This window comes from Mytilus californianus, unplaced genomic scaffold (assembly GCF_021869535.1).
Source record: "Mytilus californianus isolate M0D057914Y unplaced genomic scaffold, xbMytCali1.0.p SCAF_6, whole genome shotgun sequence".
Classification (NCBI taxonomy): domain Eukaryota; kingdom Metazoa; phylum Mollusca; class Bivalvia; order Mytilida; family Mytilidae; genus Mytilus; species Mytilus californianus.
In genome coordinates this window covers 49,437,547-49,463,047 of record NW_026262712.1, presented here as the reverse complement: position 1 = coordinate 49,463,047, position 25,501 = coordinate 49,437,547, and the positions used below count along the sequence as shown (strand labels likewise).

General features: G+C 32.1%; 1 protein-coding gene across 1 annotated transcript in view; it reads right to left on the bottom strand.

Moving 5' to 3' along the window:
- LOC127706779 (uncharacterized) overlaps positions 1-6,477 on the bottom strand; it is a 48,759-nt gene extending 42,282 nt beyond the window's left edge. The window contains exon 1 of the mRNA XM_052211464.1: positions 6,432-6,477. The gene's annotated coding sequence lies outside the window, so the exon portion shown is untranslated. The remainder of the gene's footprint in view (positions 1-6,431) is intronic.
- Between the last annotated feature and the right edge of the window lie 19,024 nt (positions 6,478-25,501).

Genomic DNA, 25,501 nt, shown 5'->3' with positions numbered 1-25,501 from the left:
TGGAATAAAATGACTTGTATCATCACGTAAGGAGGTTTCGCATCATGTAATGAAATGTTCATATCATGTAGAGAAGTAACCACATCACGTAATGAAGTTTTCACCTCATATAAAGAAGTAACCACATCACGTAACGAAGAATTGACATCATGTAAAGAAGTAACCACATCGCGTAATGAAGTTTTCACCTCATATAAAGAAGTAACCACATCACGTAACGAAGAATTCACAGCATGTAAAGAAGTAACCACATCACGTAATGAAGTTTTCACATCATGTAAAGAAGTAACCACATCACGTAATGAAATTTTCACATCATGTAAAGAAGGAACCACATCAAGTAATGAAGTTATCACATCATGTAATGAAGTATTCATATCATGTAATAGTGTTTTGACATGATGTAAGCAATATTTGCATCATGTCATTGTAGTTTCTTCTTATAAGGCAGTGATGGCGTTCCATACCTAGCCATACATTTTTATTGGTTTGGTGGGTGTAAATTCAAAATCGTTGTTCGAATAATGATATATTTTTTTTTATGCAAACCGAAAGATTTTAGGGAATCTGTAGTATCAATGTCTCGTTTTCATATCATTGTTGACGATAGGTTAATGCCTGCATGTTGTACTAAGCCATACGTTACTATTCGTCTCTGGTGTGTAAGTTTTTATACGAAATTTGAATGATGATATTTACATGCAAACTGAAGAATCTGAAATTTAAATGATTTAGGTGAGAAATAACGAGAACGGGCAGGGGTATGACACGAAGTCAGCCAAAGCCTACCCGAATTATAAATCCTAGCCTCGTTACTTGTATTATCATTTAATCCTAAACTAAGCTTGTCAGATAAAAAAAAAGCGCTTTTGCTTAGGACTAGAGTTGAAATATAGCATTTGCTAATAATCCATACAAAACAGTAAGACCCGAGCGTTTAATGCACAAAAAAGGGTTGTTGTGTACTCTTACACTTAGTTAGATTGTATGGTTTCCATGCAACTACCTGTTATAACAGATGTGATCGACATGCACTACAGCGGATTTACGGCTTCAGTTGTTATAGTACACACAAAAATTAATTGGGCTAATCTGTTCTCTGTTGCATAGTTTATCTCATTGGCAATCTTTTCATTCAAGAAAAGTGGTAAATCTTGAATATTCTGTGACAAATTTATGGAGCTTGATCGAGACGTATATTCAATCAAATACCGATTGCTCTCTTTTCTTCTAAACCACAAATGAACCCTTGAAGTCAGGAACTCGGAATATGGCAGTTATCCAATAAGCTCAGTTTGTATATAATTCGAAGCATCATCGAACTATGTCAGCCTAATGGACTTTCATCTTTAGAATTCCTTTTGCTTAAATATCTATGTTATATATATAACACCTTTTATATAAATGAAATGACATAGGGATAACTTGGAGTGTATACATGTACATGTAAAAAACAACAGCAATATTTGACGAAGATAATAATGATGGAATGGACTTTAAACGTCCATTGAAATATATCACATGCATGTCGGAACAGAAACTTGAAATTGACAAAAGGTTTTAATGGTAAACGGAAAAAAAGTCGCAGGAAAAAAAGGTCACAGGAAAAAAAGTCACAAATTTGGTATGGAAAAAAGTCACACATTTGATAAATGTAGGAAAAAAAAGTAAAAAATCTGCTAGGAAATAATCTCCATGTTTGTACAAATGTTTGATAATATTTCATTGTTTTTCTCTTTCTTTTTAAGTTATACAGAACTTTCAATGGTAAATTAATGACATAATAAAAAAAAACATGTTTAAGGTTTTAATTGTTAATCTGTCCAGACAGTAGACGATTGACTGGAAAATAGTAAAATGAAGCCAGTTTATTAGTTAAATTGGATTGTTTTTAAAACTTGACATTTTCGTGGACAACAATTTGTTTTAATCTTGGGAAATTTATTAGATTTTAATAAATAGAAACATCATAATACCATACCTCTGTATTCTTACATCAAACAGATGTTAAAACATTAGAAAACTCTATTCAGTTATAATTTACTACAAACAAATGCTGGTCAAATAATTATCCTGTGACTTTTTCATACGATAGAGACAAATAAAACATAAACATGTGTATGTTTGTGCCTACATCATAAGAAAAAATCTATTAAACAGTATTCAAAAATTTAATATACTATATTTACTTTTTTTTTTTAATTATTGTGACTTTATTTCCTGTGAATTGTTTTCCTGTGACTTTTTTTCCTGTGACTTTTTATCCGTGACTTTTTTTCCGTGACTTTTTTCATGTGACTTTTTTTTCCTATATTCGTATTAATAGAACCCTACTTTTTACAAGGCTATATCACAAGGTTCACATCAGTATACAATATAACTAACAATTGTGATGGCGAATTTCTTAAACTGTTCTAAAACAATGTAATCGAAATGTAAATTTGTGATTTTACTTTGTTCATAACTTCGACGAAGCAAAGCAAGTTAGATATAGATCTGAATTTAAATCAGATTGTCCTGGAGGTTTCTCTCTTATTTTCAATAAACATATTTTAAATTGTGACTATCTACAGTTCCGTGACTTTCTATCTGTATAAACCAATGATCGACAAGTGCGTACATTTTTGTGAAATAAATATTTATATGTTTTCAAAATGTCCATAATTATTGACAACGAGTACATACTTACATTTTCCAAACTGTACAATTGGAAAATATCTAAATAGATTTTTACTTCTTCAAATATTTAGTTGGAATTGTTTAGATTTTCATAAATATCATTCATTACTCCAGAAATGTCATTCCGATAAACAAGTGGTAGTGAAATTCAAGTATGAGTTTAGTAATGTCTAGTGTTTATGAGTGGCCGTTCATGTCATTTGCGCGATTGTATACGCGTATATAATTTTATACGCATATATATACGCGTATATTACCTACATATACGCGTATATTGTTGTTTTAAACGCGCATATTGTCGTTTTATACGCGTTTATTGTTAAAATATACGCGTATATATACATGTCACTGCTGAAAATGATTTTTTTTTGTGTAAACGCGTATAATAAATGTAAATTTTTTGTGCTATACGCGTATATAAACGCGTTACTTCTGGGAAGATATCAAATATTTCGCTTATCGTTAGTTTATGTGTTACATATTTGTTTCGTTCATTTTTGGTACATAAATTAGGCCGTTAGTTTTCTCGTTTGAATTGTTTTACATTGTCATTTCGGGGCCTTTTATAGCTGACTGTGCGGTGTGGGCTTTGTTGAAGGCCGTACGGTGACCTATAGTTGTTAATTTCTGTGTCATTTGGTCTCATGTGGAGAGTTGTCTCATTGGCAATCATACCACATCTTCTTTTTTATATTTACACAAACAAAAAGGCATATAGACAATGCGCCTTAACAAAACCAAAAGAAAAGAATACCACAGCGCAATAAACACTATGACGGGATGGCCACGTACCGAGCCATGTCAAATGAGCACTGCCAAAAATAGGCTAAACAGTTCGAGTAATAAATTACAAAGGCTAATAAAAGAATACTATAACACGTTATTAAGATGATAAACAAAATCAGTACCTAGAATTTATACTTCAAGACCATCGTGTATTATTTGTGAAGTTTAGACGGAATATTTATCAACAAGGTCTTGGGTTCTTCCAATGAACCTTTTTTTAGAAGTATGTGTTTTAGAGCACAACATTAAAAACCAGGATGCCAAGTTTAGAAATAAAAAAAAAGGCAGTTAGTATGGGCCTAGTAATGTGAATTCGGTAATAGTGATTTAAAAGAGTTTTATTAATTATATAATAATGTTTTGGTAACATGGATATCACATTACTAATTGTTCTATGGTCATATACCAAAAGGTGGTAGGGCTTCTTCAGGTCATGTCCTAGTCAAGATCAAGAAGTTGTACGGTGATTTTAAACAATTCCTCCCCATATTCAAGTGATGAAATGTTTGACAATGGGTTAACTTCTTCACATATCTTTTGACGTTTGTCTCCAGGTATATTGACATCAACAACATAAATAATTGCATCGACATCGTTTTCACTATCACTACCACCATTATCATTATCTTCAACTCCATATTCTTCTAGCAGGTCTTGATAGTATCTGTCATTGGTGGATCCAGCATCCTCAAGTACTTCCTCTATGGACTTTAAGATGGACATAGCGTTTGTAAGCACACCTTGTATGAACAGCTGATTTGGGCTCCTATTGTGTTCAGTTGAGACTGGATGGTTGTTATATTGAAAGGCGAAGGACTTTAATCTTTCATTTATCCTTGGCAGAAAAACATAATGGAGAACATATAGGTGATAATCATTTGTGATGTCTAATATATTTTTAAGTTCCATATAGAAAAACAAATCATAAAATTCATTTGAAACATCTGTTTTTGTATGGCGTCAGTCGTCCCAAGCCGGAAACAATCATCAACGGTCTCTTTTACTCTCTTCAAAAATCTCTCTCTGTCCCCGTTTCCGCTAAAGTTGGCAGCCATATTCGTTATATGGCATCAGTTGTCAAATACAAACCAGTTTAAAAACGCAGTTTTCATTGGTTAAAACAATAAGACAAACGAATGTTTATTAACGCGTATATAATGATTTCATACGCGTATATTTACGCAAATAACGCGTACATTAACGCGTATATTTACGCAAATAACGCGTATATTAACGCGTATATGATAAATAAATTGGAATAAAGTATAAACGTGTTTTTTCTAACAATATACGCGTATAAAACCACAATATACGCGTATATGACAGCCATATACGCGTTAAAAACCACAATATACGCGTATATGTAGGTAATATACGCGTATAAAATTATATACGCGTATATAATCGCGCAAATGACATGAACGGCCACTCATAATCACTGTCGGACACAAGACAAAAAAATGTATACATGATGTATATTACACCTGATAGTTTTTAAATGGAAAGTTCCAAATTACCGGCCGTGTACACTGATCTACACGCTCAGCAGTGAAGCTATGCATGAACCTGCATTAAGTAATTATTTTTAAGCCCAACAGAAAATCATTTGAATACCTAGACGTGTCACCTCACAATACCTCTGGCAATAATTCCTTTAGCCATGTTGATGATCAAATTAGGGAAGGACCGAATTAAATAAATGTATTACATAAAAGAGTTATCAACAAATTAGATTTTTGAAAACAATTTTTGATTGCATAAAACATGTGGATGTATCTTTTCAATCTTGATCGAAAAATAGTTCTTAAGGGTTTATTCCTATTGCAAAATAATAGACATAACATAGTCTTTTTCCTTTATAGCATTCTTGTACCGACCTTTTTATATTTTTAAATTGTGAAATTTTGTAATAAGTTGTCTATTTTTGAAACTGATATATTTAGTAGAAAATCTTCTAATTTTATATCTGGTTTAAGTTTATTATATTGGAACAATTTTGAATTATTTTTCAAGTTATTTACATTTTGTAATGTTTTATCTTTGTATTTTTCAAATATATTGTTCTTATTTTTTTCTGGAAAACAGGTTTAATCTTTTAAAATCTGTTTATCTATGTTGTCCTATTCTGTTATATCTATATTTAAATCTTCAAATATTTTAGAAGCAAGAGTACTTTAAAAAAAAAAAAATGTTTTTCTTCTCTTATGGTCTATTAAAATGTTACATGCTTCCTGTATTAAAGGATTTATCCCCTTTGCACTCATTGTACAAAAGAATTTGAACTTTAATACAAGAATCGATAGGAAATCTCCGAATATGTCATTTGCAGCAATATTACATGAAGTTTGTGAAGAGTAGTTTTACAAAATGTTTATCAATTTTTTTCATGATACATTTAGCTACTAAAGCCAAAGTACCACAAACAGTACAATTTTCACATATCTCATAGTACAGGATGATAATCATATTCTTGAGTTGTTATAAATGTCTGGTGTTTCTAAGATTAATTTCTCATTATTGGTGTATATTTAATATGAAAATCGTCTTTTCGGAAATGTATCCAATTCTTATTAGTTTTAAATTTGTCAACAAAAACAATTTATGAAATACTGAAAATATATCTAGACTTTGACAGCAAACGTTCAATAACTTTTGTACGAATAGTATAAAAATTACCAGAATGTGTAGCTAAGGCTGTTTGAACAATTTGTAAGAAGTCGTTAAAAACATACTTGAGTAATCGTGAGATATGATGGGGAAAACACGGTATACAATAACACGACCGTCTTTGACAGGGTACGAAAGAAAATAGACGTGTTTTAGAGACAATCTATCAAGTTGTGTGTGAATAATTGTCAAAAAATCGTTAAAACATGATAACGATACGTGTTGGAACCCAGATGGTATAAAATATTATAACCTTCTTCAAATATCGTTAAAATATAAGTTAGAAGCGTTGTATATACCTGTACTTTGAGAAGGTTGACAAATGTCTTTAACTTGAAGAAGTAGTTTAACCAGGAAGGTAAACAAATGAAACAGTCACGAGATATTTAATCGTCCAATCTATTGACGACAGCTGTAACCATATGTTATTCATGTTTAAATAGCGCGTAACTTTAAATGTACTAACACTTTTTGTATACCACGTTAGTCTGAAAATAAATGCTAAAGTAATAACAGTGAATAAAAATTTAAGAAATACTTTAATACATCTGGGACATATTAATACAATTCCCTCCATAAATGAATAAAAAGTTCAGTAAACAAACACCACACAACTGGTAATGTACGTTACCTAATACAACCGGAAGGTCTTGCTCAGTATTTACGATAAAAGATTCTCAAAATCGTCTCAACATAATGAAGTTCCAGTCCAAACATCAATTCATTCAATAATACATAAACTGAGTGATCAAAAACCGAAATTACAGATGAACGACGACTGGGCGCACTGTTTAAAACCACCCGCTCCGCGAGTTTGGATGTTATTTATGGCAACATTAGCTTACTGTGGATTCATTTATTTTCGTGGGTATCAATTTTTGTGGATAGAGTAAAAAAGACGTTTCGTGGTATACGTAAATTCGTGGATCGCTGATTACAAAAAAAAAAAAATTCAGATTCGTAATTCGGTGATTTCTTTTTGATTTAGGAGATCATATAACCTCCTTAGTTTGATCAATAATAAAACAAACAAAAAAGAAGGAATTCATTGAAAAAGTTTTGAATTGTCAAAATCCTCGCTTGGTCATTCTAGGTTAAAGTGTTCATTGAAAACTTCGTATATGTAAGAGAATGATTATCCCTTTCTTCATGAATAAGTACGAGCGTTAGTAAGGGATTATCATTCTCTGACAAACTTAGCATATTGTAAAGTGCTCAAGGCTCAAATGATCTATTCAAGCATTAGTTTCATTGTCAGTGCAATGTTTATAATTGATGCATGACTTCCTTTTTCGGCATGTCATTTATGGATAAGTTTTAGTGATGTGAGGACTTTCTTATCATTTGGGAAATATTTAAAAAAAAAATGCGTTATAGATATTAGGTGACACAACAGTAGAAAGAAAAGGTATGAATTGTATGTTTCCTGATTGTGAGTATGAATGTAAATCATGTAATATTTTAGTGAGGAATTATCCTGTTTTATTTACAGTTTAAATCAATAAAAACACGTGTTATGTTACAATGTTTATCGCTAGTCAACACTATACTAGAACTGCATAACATAACAGGAAATAAACATCCGACTCCATACACATTTTTCGGGATTATTCTCCGTTGAATTCTTAAATTCGTGGTTCGCTATGACCCACGAAACCCACGAAAATTGGTATACCACGAATAAAAATGAATCCACAGTATTTCAAGGTCGCAATTGTATGAGTTTTTACACATTGCATTGGGAAGTTGCTCATGTGCAATACTTGCATTTCCTTTTTAAATATGATTTCCTTGATGGAGGGTTGCTGCACTCAAGGAAGCTACTACACCAAGAATTCAAAGAGGTGAAGTTGAAATCATCCCTCCGAAAATTTTACGGACGTCATCACGAGTTGGTTAAGCGTTATGGAATATCTGGTTTACAGATGACGACGGATATGATCCTATTGTCGAAAAACAAACTCTCGACCTGCTTTCCCCGATTGAGATCTACCAAATTAGAATTATCACTGGGCTTGTACTTGAATGAGCAACACAACCGGTGCCACATATGGAGCAGATTCTTCTTACTATTCAAGAGCACCTGAGATCACCCCCGGTTTTTGATGGGGTTCGTGTTGCTCAGTTTTTAGTTTTCTATGTTGTGTTTTGTGTGCTGTTGTTTGTCTTTTGGTCTTTTTCGTTTTTTGTCATAGCGTTGTCAGTTTATTTTCGACTTACGAGTTTGAATGTCCCTGTGATATCTTTCGACTCTCTTTTGTCGAAGGGCACATTTTTATAAAGATAACATGTTTGAACCTTTTGCTACATTAAGCTGTATTTTTCATTTTTCTGATATTTAATCAAATTTGCAGTTTCTCAGAAAATCTAAAAGTTGCGAAATATGTTTTTTTCTGGGTAAACATATGCAATTCCTCGTGTTTGAGATGAATGCAAATTAATCATGAAATTAAACAAGATCGTCCATTAGCATACCCGTTACTTCAAATATCAAATATTTGGGTTGAAGTACTTTCCCCCCAGGCGGAAACCCAGTTGAAATAGAACAAAAGAATCGAAGCTCTTTGTTAGAGAAGGCGATAAATGCTTACTGTAATGTTTACTGTAGTAACACAAATTTTAAAAGTTAATAGAAACAAATAAAATGACAGTTTTTTGCTAAATTACGAAATATTTTATCATAAAAACACAATTTGCATAAGTTTTCAATTTATCTATTACATAATTAAGCAGAACAATTAGATATCAAGTCGACGACATGGGTGTCTATTAAGTTGGATCTAAAAAATGCATAACCTCCGATTTTTCAAAAAATTTTACCACGGACGGAAAACATATCAATCTATTTGTTCCTTAATTTTCGTTTCTGCCCTTCCATTATGTGACTCAAGACAAAATTCCAAAAAATGGGCAACAATTGCATCGAAAAGAGAAAATCGAGTGCACCTTTTTCTGTTAGGGCGTGTTTGAGTTGAATATTTTGTCTTGAAAACGTAAAAAGCAAAAGTATTTGATACATCATCTCGCTTCAGATTCTATCATTTTTATATATCAAGGCTACAGGTTGACTTTATAACATCGAAAATTCACAGTACTAAAAAAATGAAATATATAGGTCAAGTGAAATACCTTTCTAATGAATCATAAAAGCAGAGTAGGTGTGTTCGAATAGCAAATTTTTACTAAAAGTACTTGACGACAGACTTTTAAGTTGGATCTTAAAAATGCATATCTTCGAAAAAACTTCATTTTTTGTGTGTGATATCTAGGGTTTATAGTCTTCAACCACTGAAAATTTTTAGTCTGCCCTTCCACGAAATATTGAATTAGAATTTTTTTAAATGTTTATGAATTTTCGAAAATTCCACCTGACAACCGATCAGACAATAGTTTTAAGTTGACTGAATGCAGACAAGTACACTAACTGATGTTCGTTAGCTAGTAGATACATTTGTCTTTTAAAATACAACTGGCATATAAGGATCGTAATGGTGCTATGCGGATAAATTTATCGGTTTTCAAGAGCTAAATTGGCAGCGCGTCATCCCTACAATGGCTTCCATTTTTACGATTGTAAAAATGAACTGGCGTAATGGGGAGATAATTTTGACGAAGTAGAATCCTGACTGCCCCTACATATGATATGATTAAATACAACAAAAGAAAAAAAAATCCCCAAAAATTAGTATGCTTATTTTCCTGCATTCTGTACACGTCTTTGGTGATATATTATAGTAATTTTCTCCTTCATATCGAATGTCTGAATTAAACGTGTGTTCATCCTACACAATAAGATAAAGTCAATGTGAATCATTAAAGTATTTATATCATCCGAAGAATTCACTTTGGCATAAACACTTGGAATTAAATTAACACCATAGCGTTTATAAAATGTTTAAAAGTTAAAAACAGTCTTCTGTAAACAGTTTAAACTTTTCATAGAACCCATTTGTATAGGAATAATAATATACCAAGTTGAAATTGAGTGATTCACGTGTTCCATTCTATTATGATACAAATAACAATTTAATGAATAGAAAGTAAACACATAGCAATTCATACATTTACTTAAGAATTTTCAGGCAGAAACTCTTCCTTAAATCGTATCGAACCAACCAGGTTAGCTTTGTCATCATGACGCCACGAGGCTGCCATCGTGCTTCTCACTTCAGACAGGTTCAAAATAACCCAATTTATTCGTAATGTGTATCGCACTCAAAGAGGCAACCCGTGTTAAGTCGATTAGTTCATATTCAAATATTCTAATATTTGAAATAAAAAAAAAAAGTTGTTTTACCATTTTTGAGATACTTACATCTAATACTTACATAACCGGTCGTCAATTTATTGTTGTAAGAAGTAAGCAGTATATCCTTTAACTTCTCTTTCCGCTATATAGATGACGTTCTCTCATTAAATAATTCAAAATTTGGTGACTATGTTGAACGCATCTATCCCATCGAACTTGAGATAAAGGATACAACAGATACAGTTAAGTCTGCCGGAGTTTATATCTTCCAGTCGATACGTTATTCCAGGGCTTGTATTTTCTATCATGATTTCCTTGATTGAGGGTTGCTGCTCACAAGGAAGCTATTAAACCATTAGTTCCATGTGGTGAAGTTAAAATCATCCCTTCGTAAATTTTGCGGACGCCATCACAAGTTGGTTGACTGTTTTGGAGTATTCGTTTCAAAATTTTTCAAAATATTTCGTTATGACAACGGATATGTTCCAACTGTCGTAACTACAATCCCGTTCCCCTTTCCCCGAACGTGGCTTACCGAATTAGACTTACCACCGGGTTTGTACTAATATGAGAAACACGATGAGTGCCACATGTGGAGCAGGATCTGCAAACCGTTCCGGAGCTCCTGAGATCACCCTCAGTCTTTGGTGGGGTTCTTGTTGTTCAGTTTTAGATTTTCTATGTTGTGTTTTGTGTATTATTGTTTGTCTGTTTGTCATTTTCTTTTTTTAGCCATGGCGTTGTCAGTTTATTTTCGACTTGTGAGTTTGAATGTCCCTTTGGTATCCTTCGCCTCTTTTGTATTATTATTATCGCATTTAAATAAGTTCCTTCAAAATGGTAAGCAAAAATAGATAACATTAAAGGAATGACTGTAATATTTTTTCTGTCTATTCGAAATAACATAAAAAATATGGTGCACACTAAATAACCCGCCTAACGGGTTATTAAAAAGTGTGCACGACATTTTTTTAGGTTATTTCGAAGAGACAGAAAAAATATTACAGTCATTCCTTATAATTTAATTCAAAATTCCATATTTTAGGAGCAAATTTTGAAAAAAAAACGTTGGTGACGTCACGGTCACATGCAGGCAATCAGAAGACGTGTTACATCCAAAATTAAATTATTGCAAAATTATCGCAAACAGCAAATTAATCAAGGAACTCAAATGTCAGTCTTGCTCAATATATGAATACTAAATAGAATAAAGCAAATAGAAATGAAATATCAGCAAGCAAATAAATTAACAGCCTGAAATTATTTAGTACCGAAAATGGAAATAATCCATACCTATTACGTGGCTAGGTACTTATACATCCCGTCAATGTGTTTGTATTATCTTTCATTTTTGCTGGTGTGTTTTGTATATGCGACTTTTTGTGTTTCTGTGGTTCTTATAACGTGACTCTGTACTTTAAAAGACCCCGTCATTATGTTATTGTTCTATTATATGTCATAATGTTATTGTTCTATTATAAATTTGAAAATACTTCGAACGACAAACGACAAATTTATTTTACTCCCGTAGTGGTATTAACCATATGTGGATTCTTAAAAATTCTAAAGAACTTCTGGACAATTTTAAATCTCGGTCTATTTCTGAAATTAATTCTAATATAACTTTTGATTTTTTAACCCTGTATACCAACATTCCACATGTGAAATTATAAAATTGTTTTGAATAAACATTGAATGACAAAATTTCTTCTAATGTGACATTTTCTGACGTCAGACACGCGAAACAATGAATGTGGTTTTTAATTTGATAGATGCTTTTGTTCTTTTTTGTAAATAATTGTTTGTTTTAATATTGTAACACAGTGATGACTGCTGTACCCATATTTTGACTATTTTATTTATAATGTCTGTTTTGTTCACGCATCGTTGTAAATATAACGGAATTTGATAAGACTGTCGTACAAGTGAGAGGTTTAGCGCTATAAAACCAGGTTCAATCCACCATTTTCTACATTTGAAAATGCCTGTACCAAGTCAGGAATATGACAGTTGTTGTCCATTCGTTTGATGTGTTTTGTCATTTGATTTTGCCATGTGATTAGGGACTTTCCGATTGAATTTTCCTCGGAGTTCAGTATTTTTGTGATTTTACTTTTTAAGGATAAGACATACAAACTTTAATCAAACATTAGAATAGATTCCTTTACATACAATTTTTTTACTTTTTTGATGCGAGCGTCACTGATGTGTCGTGTGTAGAAGAAACGCGCATATGACGTACAAAATTTTGATCATGATTGCTATGATGAGTTGTTTTAGATGAACTAATCAACTTGTCTTACTCTTAAAATAATAACATTAACAGTACCAGTTTTACTATACCAGATGCGCATTTTTATTGTCTCTTTAGTGATGTTCGAGGGCAAAATATTTGAAATTCAAAACCTGATACAAACGTTGATGTACCAAGTCAGTTTCAAAAATATAAACTCCTATTCATATACTGACAACTTGTTTTTTAATCTATTTCTTTAACTATGGCATAAAAAAAGAAAAACCAGTTTGACCCCAAAAAAACGATTTATATTTATATGCATATAAACACTATCATGACAACTTAACATATCACTTTTAATACACAAATAAAGTGACAACACAATTTACATTGAAGGAAATGTGTAGTCTTTTTATGGTATGCATTATTCTTTTTTCACTTAATTGTGACCAATTTATATATCTTTTTAATTTCTAGATACGGTAAATAGATATAAATTTTTATGATTAGTTGCAACTAATAACTGATTAGTTGTCCTCCCAAAGTCAATTGACCATGGCGATTTAAACCTGTCAGCTAAAGTTAATAGTTGCCTATGTGTTTGTCCATCTGGTGAGATAACTACGACATTTTCTGTTCCATGACCTACAACATACACGTTACCATCATTGTCAACTGATAGTTCAGATGGATGACTTAAACCATTTTCGTTTTTGAATGTCCATAGTTGTGTGCCTTGCAGATCGCAGCATACTACTGTATGATATTTATAGCTGGAATAATAGAATCTGTGTTTACATATTGCTACATCAACAAATGATCCTTTGTTCTCGGGACTTATTTCACGTGTTGATTCGTTCCTTAGATCCATGTCTTGCATTGTCTTGTTGTGTATGTAATACAGTAGTGTTTTATTTGTCGCCGCTATGCCAGTGGTTTGTCCACCAGGTGAAAAAGTTTTCTTCAATTTTCGCTGCGTTAAATCAATTATTGTTATTTGATTGCCAACGCCATACCACCAGGATGATATGGCTATAGTGTTATCTTCAGCGTTGTATGCTACACCATATGCTGCTGTTACACTCTGTTACACTTTGTTTAATACAGGATAGGTAAAAACCATTATATCATCAGGCAAAATACAACATCATCTGACATGCGATTCGTTTTCTATGGTGTGTTGTAACTCCACTTGGATATTCTCAACAGACACGGACAAGGCTCTAGGCAATATTAACTGAGCCTGTTGTTGCTTTTTCTTTGTTATTATCACCGATGTACTAGCACTTTCGATATACACTTTTGCAAAATGAGGTACAATGTTTGCAATGTCAGTAAGTGATGAAATAATGTTACATTTGATCTCCACACGGTTTAGCACATAACTCTCAGAAAATGAATCAAGGAACTGACACTCTTCATCAACATCACCTTCTAGTTGTTGAAGAGCTAGAAAGCTCTGTAGATCTGATGCGTATTGATTTATATATGTAACGTTCTTTTGGTGCTCGGCAACTTTACTTTTATGCTCGTCTAAAGCTTTTATAAACTGATTGATTTTCTGATTTTCTTTTCTTTCTATATCTTTCAATTCAATTAGAAAATTATCACGCAGTTTATCGAGATAATGATTGATTTTTTCTCGAAATAGTTGAATTTCACTTTCGATCTGTTTTCTTTTTTTAGACATTGCTTTGATATTGCTCTTTTTATCTTGGCGGATCCGCTGAATGTTTTCGGCAACTTCGTTTAAAGTTTCTTGAATTTCGATAAAAGCATTTGATGACTTTGTGTTTTCAACAACATCGTCAAAATTAGCAATATTTTGACATTTTGCGTGCTCTCCAACGATGCACTTACTGCAACATGCGCATTTATGGTTATTGCAGTAAATCTGATAGCTTTCTTCATGTGTACTACATGTCTGGTTAATATTTCTAATGTACGAAGGCAGTTTTTGATAATCTGATATTGATATAGTACCGTGTTTTCTTGTTGCCTTGGACATCTCATGATGCTCGTTGCAGGCCACACATAGGCCTTCGTTGCAATCTGAACACCATATGGACGCTGGTTTGAAGATATGTCGGTAGTCACATACACCACAGGAAGGTACAGAGCTTGCCGTAATCTACAATGAAATAGTATGTTCAATGCTGAAGGTTTATCAAAACTTCATGGTGTTTTTATTATTGTGCCTAAATTGGCGAATTTTACAGAGGAGTATCAGGAAAACTCCATGTTTATTCATTTATGAAATTAGGTGGATTTTCTTTTTTTTTGTTTTGTTATATAGCTCCTAATATATTGCATTCTTGACTATAAATGTTTGGGTTAAAACGTTACTGATGACGATAAATCTGGAAAACGCTTCGAACGCAACAAATACCTCTGCGGGTGAAATGGAAGTTCCCTAGGGTACCACTAATGCAGGAGGCTGTGCTTCAGCACTGACATGATTTATAACATACTGTTCTTTAAATTTTCCTTTGATAGATTAAGAAATTAAAAAAAAATAAAGTTTCAACTCTCCGAAACAAAGTTAACCTTGTGTGGTTTTGTCTACTATATTTATGTCCTCTATTGTCATATAACTCCTCAAGTCCACGATTAAATGCATTCAATCATAGATTTCAAATGTATAAAGGGTTAATTTCATTATTCATATTTGAATTGAATTTAATTCGTATTGGAAATATCTATTAATAGATAAAAGTATTCATAAAGTCAAAAAACAAAAATATATATTTGAAATAAAAAAAAATGAAAAAGCACCATGTTTTCAATTTTAACAGTATGTACAATTTTGGTTATGATTTTCCAATGCATATTTGTGTTGTGTTTTGTAAACTGTTGGTTTTTCTTTTTGTTGTTTTTGGTTTATCTTCGACTTATGATTTTGAAAATCCCTATGATATCTTCCGCCATGCATACATGATTCTGACGGACGGACAAATGGTATACCACGTTTCGACAATCGTCGACGGTCCTATAAAATGAGACGTACATACATTAAGGAAGAAGAAAATGACAAGGACAATTCCAATACAAATATCAACAAGAAGTAAGACATAATTACCTGCACTTCGAGGAGGGAAAAAATGTTTCAAATCTTGTAAGATGTTTGTCAACTATGAAGATGAATAGATAAACGATCACGAGATATTTGAAAGTCCAATCCGCTGACAGCAAATGTTAACATATCTAATATTTACATGGTGAGATATATCAAATGTTCTAATACTAATGTAAACATAGCATTTTGATTACACATCAGAATGATAGTATAGTTAATGAATAAAAATACAGCCCCTTATACATGTTATACAATAATAAAAAAACACGAATTGTTATAAAAAATCATAACGTTAAAGTCACAGTACCCCGTTCTGTGAAATAGTCATTTTTTTGTTTTTGTTTTATATATATTTACACATTTGTTAGATTTATAATCAAATACTACAAAATAATTGTATTGAATGTCGTGTCTGTAGGAAAAATATGACCAGGATTATTTTGATTTGCCTCCCTTTGCACGTTGAGAATGTCCTTGTTAATGTATCCTGTTCTTAAAAGATGCGATGGAAGGAGGGCATATCGCGAAAAACATCTAATCAAGCAGTTTTACCAACATTCGACATTTTGTTTTCCTCCTTTAGGTACACAGACCAGCAAAATAATAAAAGCAGGAGCATTTTTTTTTCACTAATGTTTAACCTTTAAGTTGGGAAAAGTAAAATGTTGGTGCTTATTTAGCCTTTAAATTATAATGTGTTGTCTCTTTTATATAAACCATATAAAATTGGTAGTTATATTTAATATCAAAATAGTCTTCAACATAACCGTATTATAGCGTTAGAATCTTGTCAATTTTATGTGAATGTGTGTATAAAATTGTAAAAAAAATTGTAAAAAAAATATCGTTTAGGCTCTTTTATACATATATTTTACTAAGTATTTCATTAATATAGGATTTTGACCTCTTTGATGTAATCATTTTGGGTACATGTAATAAAGGGTGGTATTATTGCCAAACGAGACAACTATCCACCAAATTCCAAGTGATGTGGATGTAACCAAATATAGGAAACCGTACGACCTTCAACAATGAAAAAAAAAAACCTCATACCGTATAGTCGGCTATAAAAGGCCCCGACATGAAAAATATGAAACATTTCAATTAAGAAAACTAACGGCCTACTTTATTACAAAACAATTTACTCATCAGCAGCATTAAAGCAAAAAAATAAACAAACAAAAAATACTACATGTTAAAAGCAATGTAGCCTGTTTACATTTATTGATAACTGTAATGACATTTTGCTTTGAAACAGCTAAGCGTATATATATAACCTTTCACACAACTTTTGTATGAATTCAATACTTACATATGTGTATGATTGTAGACCGTGCGACAGCTTGAGTTTAATTGAAATTTGTTATTGTCTTTAACCCAGGTTGATATGAAAATCCCGTCTGCATGGCATTGCAAGATGTGCAAATGTTAGGAAAAAGTAAAATCACAAAAATACTGAACTCCTAGGAAAATTCAAAAAAGGAAAGTCCCTAATCAAATGGCAAAATCAAAAGCCCAAACACATCAAACGAAGGAAAGAGAATGCTGTATATCGATCCTCGTGTTGAAACTGGTTGGACATTTCACCCTTTTTGCAAGTCTGATCATTTGATATCAACGAAATGGTCAAAATAAACGGACGGACAAAATTATCAGCCTGACTGTTCTTTAACAAAAGGAAATGTAATAATTAATATCGATTTCATCTCCATATTTGTAATTGTAAATTAGACTTCGTAATCAAATGTAACTTGTCAATAAATATATATCGTTACACCAAATTAGGACAGATACAGCAATTTAGCACTAATAAACATCTCCACATCAATTGCCTGCATGAACCTTTTTTTTTACAGAAATCAATACGCTGTTGAACGAAGTTTCCGTCTGTTCAAGTGTTCCCTGTGACAAATCACTTTGACCTCAACGACTGATCTGATGTCGAACTATTATCTTTTATGGCTTGTTAGGAGATTAATCAGTTCTTTTGTAGCCGTATAAAGAATATCATGACGATACCTGCCTCATTGCTACCAGAGACATTTCCAGCATTATTTCCTTTTGATGTCCCGATAACAGAGTTAAGTATTTCATCTAATTTGATTTTGAGACCAGTAGCAATAGCAAGACAATATACTAGGACCAATCACGGAATGAAGAAATTAATTTACATACTTCAAATGACATTCTAGTTTATGAACATTCTGTAATTTCAACTACAGTGCTCAAATTACACAGATATTATTAAAAATATTAGTCAGAACTGTAAATCTTCCCAGGCCATATTAGTTAAGCATTGAAAAGCGTACTTATTCAAAACAGTGTTCATTTATTGTGTTGTTTAACCTTAGCTATGACTCATAATTATATAATTAGAACGCTAATACGGTGGATGAAAGAATTATTAACACAATAAAAAAACAATATACAACGAGGCCGTTGGTTAGTATTGGTAAGAGATTCTTCAAATGTTCTTAAGTTTACGTTGAATCTACAGAATTAAAAAACATGAATCATTTATTATCATGATTATAGAACATATCTGTTCTGTTTTAAAGCACAAACTAAGTATAAAAAGAAGATGTGGTATGACTGCCAATGAGACAAATCTCCACAAGAGACCAAAATGACACAGAAGTTAACAACTATAGTCACCATACGGCCTTCAACAATGAGCAAGCCCATAAGGTTTATTTGATCTAGGTGTGTGTCATACATTGCAATGTTATTTTAATTCTTATAGTTAGGCCAGCGAGGCACTCTCTGAATGTTACTGGGGACCAAGGTTGGTCAGAAAAGTCGGTATCAATAGTAATATTTTATGAAAGTCTTCATCAAAGTTCATAAACATTGTTAAATATTTACTTTACTAATGACTTTTATTACTTTAATTTGATGAATGAATTTCAAATATCTTCTTTTTTATCTACAGAGTTATAATGATCTGATGTCAATAATGATGGTTTTAATGCAACTTTTGTTACAATTTAACTTCGTTTGTCTAACCTTTTTTGTCTATTACCCACCTTTACAGTGCACACACCTGAAAGATCTGTATTCGTTTCCATTTTTTGGGTCAAACCATAGATGTCAAAACACTGATGCTTGCTTTCTTCTTTACCTAGCACGTACACGTGGCATTGTGCTTTATTTTGGCATTAAGGAGCGAATGCAAAGCCTTGTCAACTCGGATTCAAATACAATTGGTATAGGTAGTGTGACATATTTCCTATGAACTCTTACCTTCTGAGCTAGCTAATTTAAAAAATCAGACGCTATGTGTCGGTCTAGTACAAACAGGGTCATTTCAGCTTAAATTTGATAAATGGAATCGTACTAATGGCCTAGATGCAAGTCATATTTGCCGCAGGACTGTAAGCCATTTTTTTTTATGTCATCATAGTACATTAACGCATCATATTCCTTAAAAGATTTTTGTCTACAAAATTGTCAATATATTCAACACTATTTTAAAAGAATAGGAAAATACAACTATTAAAGAAGTTGTTTATAATTTCCTTTGAATATCAATGAAATGTATGGCATTAGACGTTTCGCAAACAATTCAATTCCGTTACGAATAATAAATTTGGAAGAAATATCTACAATGATGCAGAACTCTTCGACAGAGCACTACCTAACTATGAATGCCAGGATATTAAGGACAAATGTCTATTTTTGTTTGTTTATTGGTGTAACCAGGAAAAGAAAAATATCTTGTTGGTGTATATGTTAGATCTTGATTAACTAAATTCAAAACATTTCTCAAGTATGTGAGATTTAGAGTTTGACATATTGTATCATTGAAGGCCATATAATGACCTCTTATTGTCTCTTCATTTTTTGTGTCGTTTGATTGCTGTCTAAATGACGTATACATCCATATTATTGGTTAAAGAAAAGATCTTGATATTTTCATGTTTTTTATCCTGATGAAGCAAAATTTGAATTCTGAAGCTAGACTTCAATTTTATATAATAATGCCCGGACGTTAAATCAATTGTTAACCTTGGTTTCTTTTTCTAGAATACGGATTCTGAAATATATCAACTTATTGTACTCAACTGTAAACCTTGTTTGATTCAAGTTAATTTATTTTGAATTAGTTAGTTTAATGCTTTTTTTATATTTCTGTTGATAATTGGAATCGTTTTAAAAGAGTACTTACAATTCCCCATCTGCCGTCACTCATATGTTGATTTCTAAAAATACCGGTGTTATCTAGAAATACATTTATATATTATGTATTTGATTTATTCTTTTTGTTCTCATACTGATATTTTAATTGTATTTATGACGTTTACTTATATTCACTAATTACATATTCATTTAATCATATATCATTAAAGATATGAATGAATAAAGTGACAGTCACTGTTTAATTCAAAATCTAGGTTACTTCTTTATTACCAACTGTATGAGATTTTCATATGATCAGTATATGTGCTTGTTAAGCTTAAGATTTCATTCTTTATATAGTGGCACATAAAGTTATATATTTCTTACGATAGTTTCAGTATGAATTTGATATAATATCGCACAACAAAGATTTTGAAAGCAAAAAACAATTTAAAAATAATCGTCACAGGACTTGTAAAAAAATGAAAAAAAAAGAAAGTGAATAGGTTTACAATTTAACTATAATTAACTTATTAGTTCATTTTCGAACATGCTCGCAATTTGATTACTCGAATAATTTAGCGCCCCCTATCCACTACCGTTTTACATGTAGTAGGGTGCCCAATGTCCAAAAAGTCCATATAGTTAACTAGTTTAAGTTAACGGATAACACACGGCTGATTTTTTTGCACATTATAGGAAAATCATTATATTTTACAATCATGATTGTCGTCGTAAGTTCCCGTGGTCACGATTTTTTAAATTTCGTGTTTTTATAGGGTACACCCAGATACCGTATTGTACGGGGAATCTTTAACATGAAAAATAAAATTATTGCGTACTTTGTTGGTAGTTAAAACAGTACCTATAATATAGTTTATATATTAAATATATCATATAACGAAATCGAAAAGTATTTAAGTGATTTTGATATAAGTATTTCAGCATTTTAGTAAGAGTAAAATTTTACCCGAAATTTACCCTATTTTCATCGAAAGCAAAATTATTACGTGTATCATCACAATATTTTTTACTCTGATCCAAGCAATAAGACATAGTGCATGTGTGTCCCAGATTGCATGCGTGAAATAAAAATCGTTTTGAAGAAATTAGCAATTAAAAACACAAATTAAGTCAACATTTTGGTATTGATTAAACACGGATTATCTCGAGTCATTAATCATTTTGTTGCTTACACTATTAGGTCATTAACAAGGACAGAGGTCACAAAACATTACTCTTTTTTGCTTGTTGTGTGGTTGATTTATTTGTTGTGAATAGCCAGCTAACTTTGTAGATTGTCACTTTGTTCGGCGAAATCTGTTTTGTGTTTGTTTTTTAAAACTTTAAACTTTTTATTGAATAAATATTTTTTTATAATTGTAGTATAAGAATCAAATCGGTCGGTTTTGTTTCACACCCGGAATATGGCACATCAAAAGTCTTGTATGATGTTTTCGACATAAATCCCTCCGAGGCTCTGTGGGAACGAAAATATACCACCGTTCGTGCAACAAAATAAAAACAGGTACAACAGACAGCAACCAACGACAACCGTTGAATTGCAGGCTCCTTATTTTGGACAGACACATACAGAATTTAGAGGGTTAAACATATTTGTGATCCTTCAACCCTCCCCTGACCTGGACAATGGTATAACAACATAGCATAAGAAAAATCTGCTGAAAACAGTTTGAAATGGCTTGACTTATCAAATCGGCATGAACCACAAAAACAACTAACATGAAGACAAAAAAAAACCACTAAGTACCGATATAATAGTACTCGCCGTTAGGGTAGAACATTTTATATTCTAAAGAAAGGAATGGGGCTGGCGGCGCGAAAATTTATTTTCACTTTTGTACACATTCATATCCTCAACTATCCTGCATTTCATGTTGAAGAGTGTTCATTCTCATCCTTTCTTGTGCAAAGTCAATTATTTAAGTTCATATCAGGCCAAGTAATTCATTTTCAAAATCCTCATTCCCTCCCTGTTTTCGAAATCAAATGGGTGTTCCCTTACTGAAAACTAATGAAAGGACGTCATCAATAGTCTGAGAACCCGACCGTGCGAGGGCTGTATAGCCAGTCAAGGTCGATCGACGTCGTTAAAAACTTCCGTCATCATAGTCTGAGAAATGTATGATCATAAACATCATTACCGTAAAAACTAGCTTTTGTTATAAATCAGGCCGTTAGTTTTTTTTCAAATGAATTCTTTCATTTTTTTCATAACTGGCCATTTTATAGCCGACCATACGGTATGAGTTTTTCACATTGTCGAAGGCCGTACGGTTGCCTATACTTGCTTGCGTCCACATCTCCTAATTTTTATATTATAAAACAAGTTTTACATAAAATTAACACTATCTATGTTCCATGTAAATGAGGTAAGGTCAGATGAACTCTGCTACAAAATCATGTATACCTTGTTACCATTCCATACACCAAATATATTTAACCCACTACTATCTGAGACTGTACGGACTTGACCGTGAAATTAGGTCGAGGTCAGGTGAATCATGTCTGACGGTCATGACTTGACCACTGAAACTTAACCTTGTTCTGATCCGTGAAATTATTTCGATGTCAGGTGAATCATGTCTGATGGTCATGTAGACCTTGCAAGGATACCATATATTAGTAACCAAATATAGTTATCCTAGAACTCATGATAAGTGAGACCTTCACATGACGAAAAAAGCTATACAGTTTTTTAGCAGTCACTTAACCATGAATATGAGGTCAAGGATATGACGGAAACTTCGTAACACAATGGATCTATATACAAAGTATGAATCATCCAGTTCCTCTGCCCTCTGAAATATAAAGCTATACAAACAGTTTACGGTGTTGCCGCCACCATTATCAGATTGTATTCTGTATTCCTCGCATTCTGCTACTTGCGTCGAATGCGATTTAAAAGAAAAAGAATATCTGAAATTAGCTCTCTTACCTAAAGCTAGTCGGTGGGCTTTCAACTTAACAGTAGACAATGAAACGTAATAGCTGCTACTAGCTCGGCAATTTTTTCTATGTTGTTTCGCTCTTATTAAAATTCTGATCTTTATTAACTAGCATGCTCTTATATATAAGCTCAAATGAGGATAACGAAATCAGAGATCTATATTTTAATTAGATTGATGTTGTTTACAAGTGTTTGTAAAATACATCGATGCTGTACAAAACTTTCTTTTTGTAGATAATCTTTAACTTCATGTCAATTGTAGGCCAATTTATGTTCGATAAGTCATGTACATTACACTTGATATAATTGTGTACGATGGAGTGATGAGCCTGCTGTTTCTAATTCTCATTTTGTTTTCATAACTTGTAACAGAAACCCTCACCTTTTTTCACCGTTTGCAGTTTGTTTTTTTTATTTCTGTAAAGGAAATATATACTCAGACCTGCTAATTCAATCAATTCTGCGTTAATATTCATCAGTTTTGGAACTAAGTACTATTTGATGTGCTTCCACGTTCATCAAAAGAGAATTGGATATTTACCCAGAAAATCATGACGAACACCTTCTATCAAAAGACGGAAAAAATAACATTTTGGGAGGGTAACTTATAAATGTTAATATCTAAAAAAAACATCTCTAAAGATCACTTATATCGAACCTTATGTAAAAATTCCGATTTTGGAACTTTTTAAAGGTCAAGGTCACTGTTATTTAACAGCTCAATGAAAATTGTAAATGTGCACCTTTAAGTACAAATGTCAATCTCGAACCATATCTGGCAATAAAATTATCAAATTATTCCTAAATATAGAAACTATAGTTATAATCCTTTGAATTATTTGAATTTATTTTGTTATAAACGCAAATACGTAGGGGTGGCCAGCTGTCTAAACGTGACTACGTTTTCCTTGAAATTTTAGATTTGACCTTTGACCCAAATTTAAGAAAATCGTGACCACTGTAGACAACGAAGACATCAATTTTTCGACGAGGCTTGTTCACCTCTTTCCAATGATATAAAATATAGCCGTGTGTTATTCCGTTAACCAAAATCGATTAAATTTGTTGGCTGGGCACCCTACTATTTCTCGAGTAATGAAATGATCGTAGTGATCGGAATATAACGACTGGAATATTCGGCTTAGCAATTTAAAAACATACATGTTTAATATATCACTTGCTGATTACGAACAGAGCTTTGGTTTTCCTCATCTTTTTCATTGTTTATTTGTTTTACAATGCAGTGTTATTGTACATTTATGCAGGAATGTAATTCGAGACGTTGTTTTTTTTTCTTTCTAAAAGTTTTGTTACATTGATATCTAATAGTATACTTAAAACTTGCCCCGAATAATGTATGTCAATGTTGGATAAATCTTGGAATCATACTACAGGCTTATGGTATATATATATATATATATATATATAAGTCTGAAAATTACACCCAACAGTGTTAGAATTAGACTTTTATGCTGACAAATTTTTGTCCCTCAACGGGATTCGAACTCACACCTTTGATACACTACAGCACCAATCGCTTAGCCTCATGTCCAGCGCTCTAGACCACACGACCACATCCGCTATATAAAAATATAACTTCAATAGTCGTAGTGTTACCTTGTCACGTAAGGCGAATCTAGAGATAGACATAAGACATGTGTTTTAAGCGTGTGAAGATGTTATATTATTATTAAATACACAATGTATTTGTTATTTGTCAGCAATCTAACTCAACAATTTTTATATACCGTATGGGATAATGATTCAATTCATTATACAGTCACTAGAAATAAGTATATCATACAAACAAGTCTAAGCAAGTGACAACCATACAATATATATATATATATATATACAAGTCTAAATTGAAAACAACGTTCAAACTTATGATTCCGTTGGATAAAAACTGCAACTTTTATACGTGTGCATGCAAAACAAATTTCTTGTTAGAGGGGTCTAAATACAGCACAAACAACATATCCAAAAACCCCAAAAAGTGAAAAAGTATATTATATATATATATTTTTTTACGAATGCACGCTCTTTACATTTGTAACAACATTTCTTCACATAGCAAAATTTTGAAAATGGTAGTAGTGTTAGAACGAAAGACGAATGTTTGAACTTCTCGTAGGCGAATAGTTCATGTTTCAAAGTTAATATTATTATTTGTGGAAATAATACCTTTCTTTTATTATTTTAATACGGTTACTGAAAGCCATGAAATATTACAAGAACGCGTCTTTTATTATTAACAGGTCTAAACTGATGAGTGAAAATGATTATAAAAATCATATCAGATATCGACTATTTATCGCCTTTGATGTGACACATTTGTGTTGCATGTTAAATATCACAATAGAAAGATGATTACATTCAGCAGATGACGGATATTGAATATCTTTCTAGTCTTTGAATTATGCAGCTGTACTTGTTTTATCTTTTTATTCCATTTTCTAGTTAATTTTTATATTTTACTTGCGCTTTTTGAAAGATTGTTGTCTTATCATGATGATTTGTGTTGTTTTTGTCTTTATCTCCTATTTTCCATTCTCTATTGTTTTGTTGGTGTATTCTATAGAATACTGATATATAATTTGTGCAGATCTGATCATGATTGTAAAGTTGTAAGATTTTGTCCCCAACGCTTCAGTCAATTCCCGCAAGGGTCCCTTGAAATATTTCATTAGATACAATATTTTAATTGATATAAAAAAA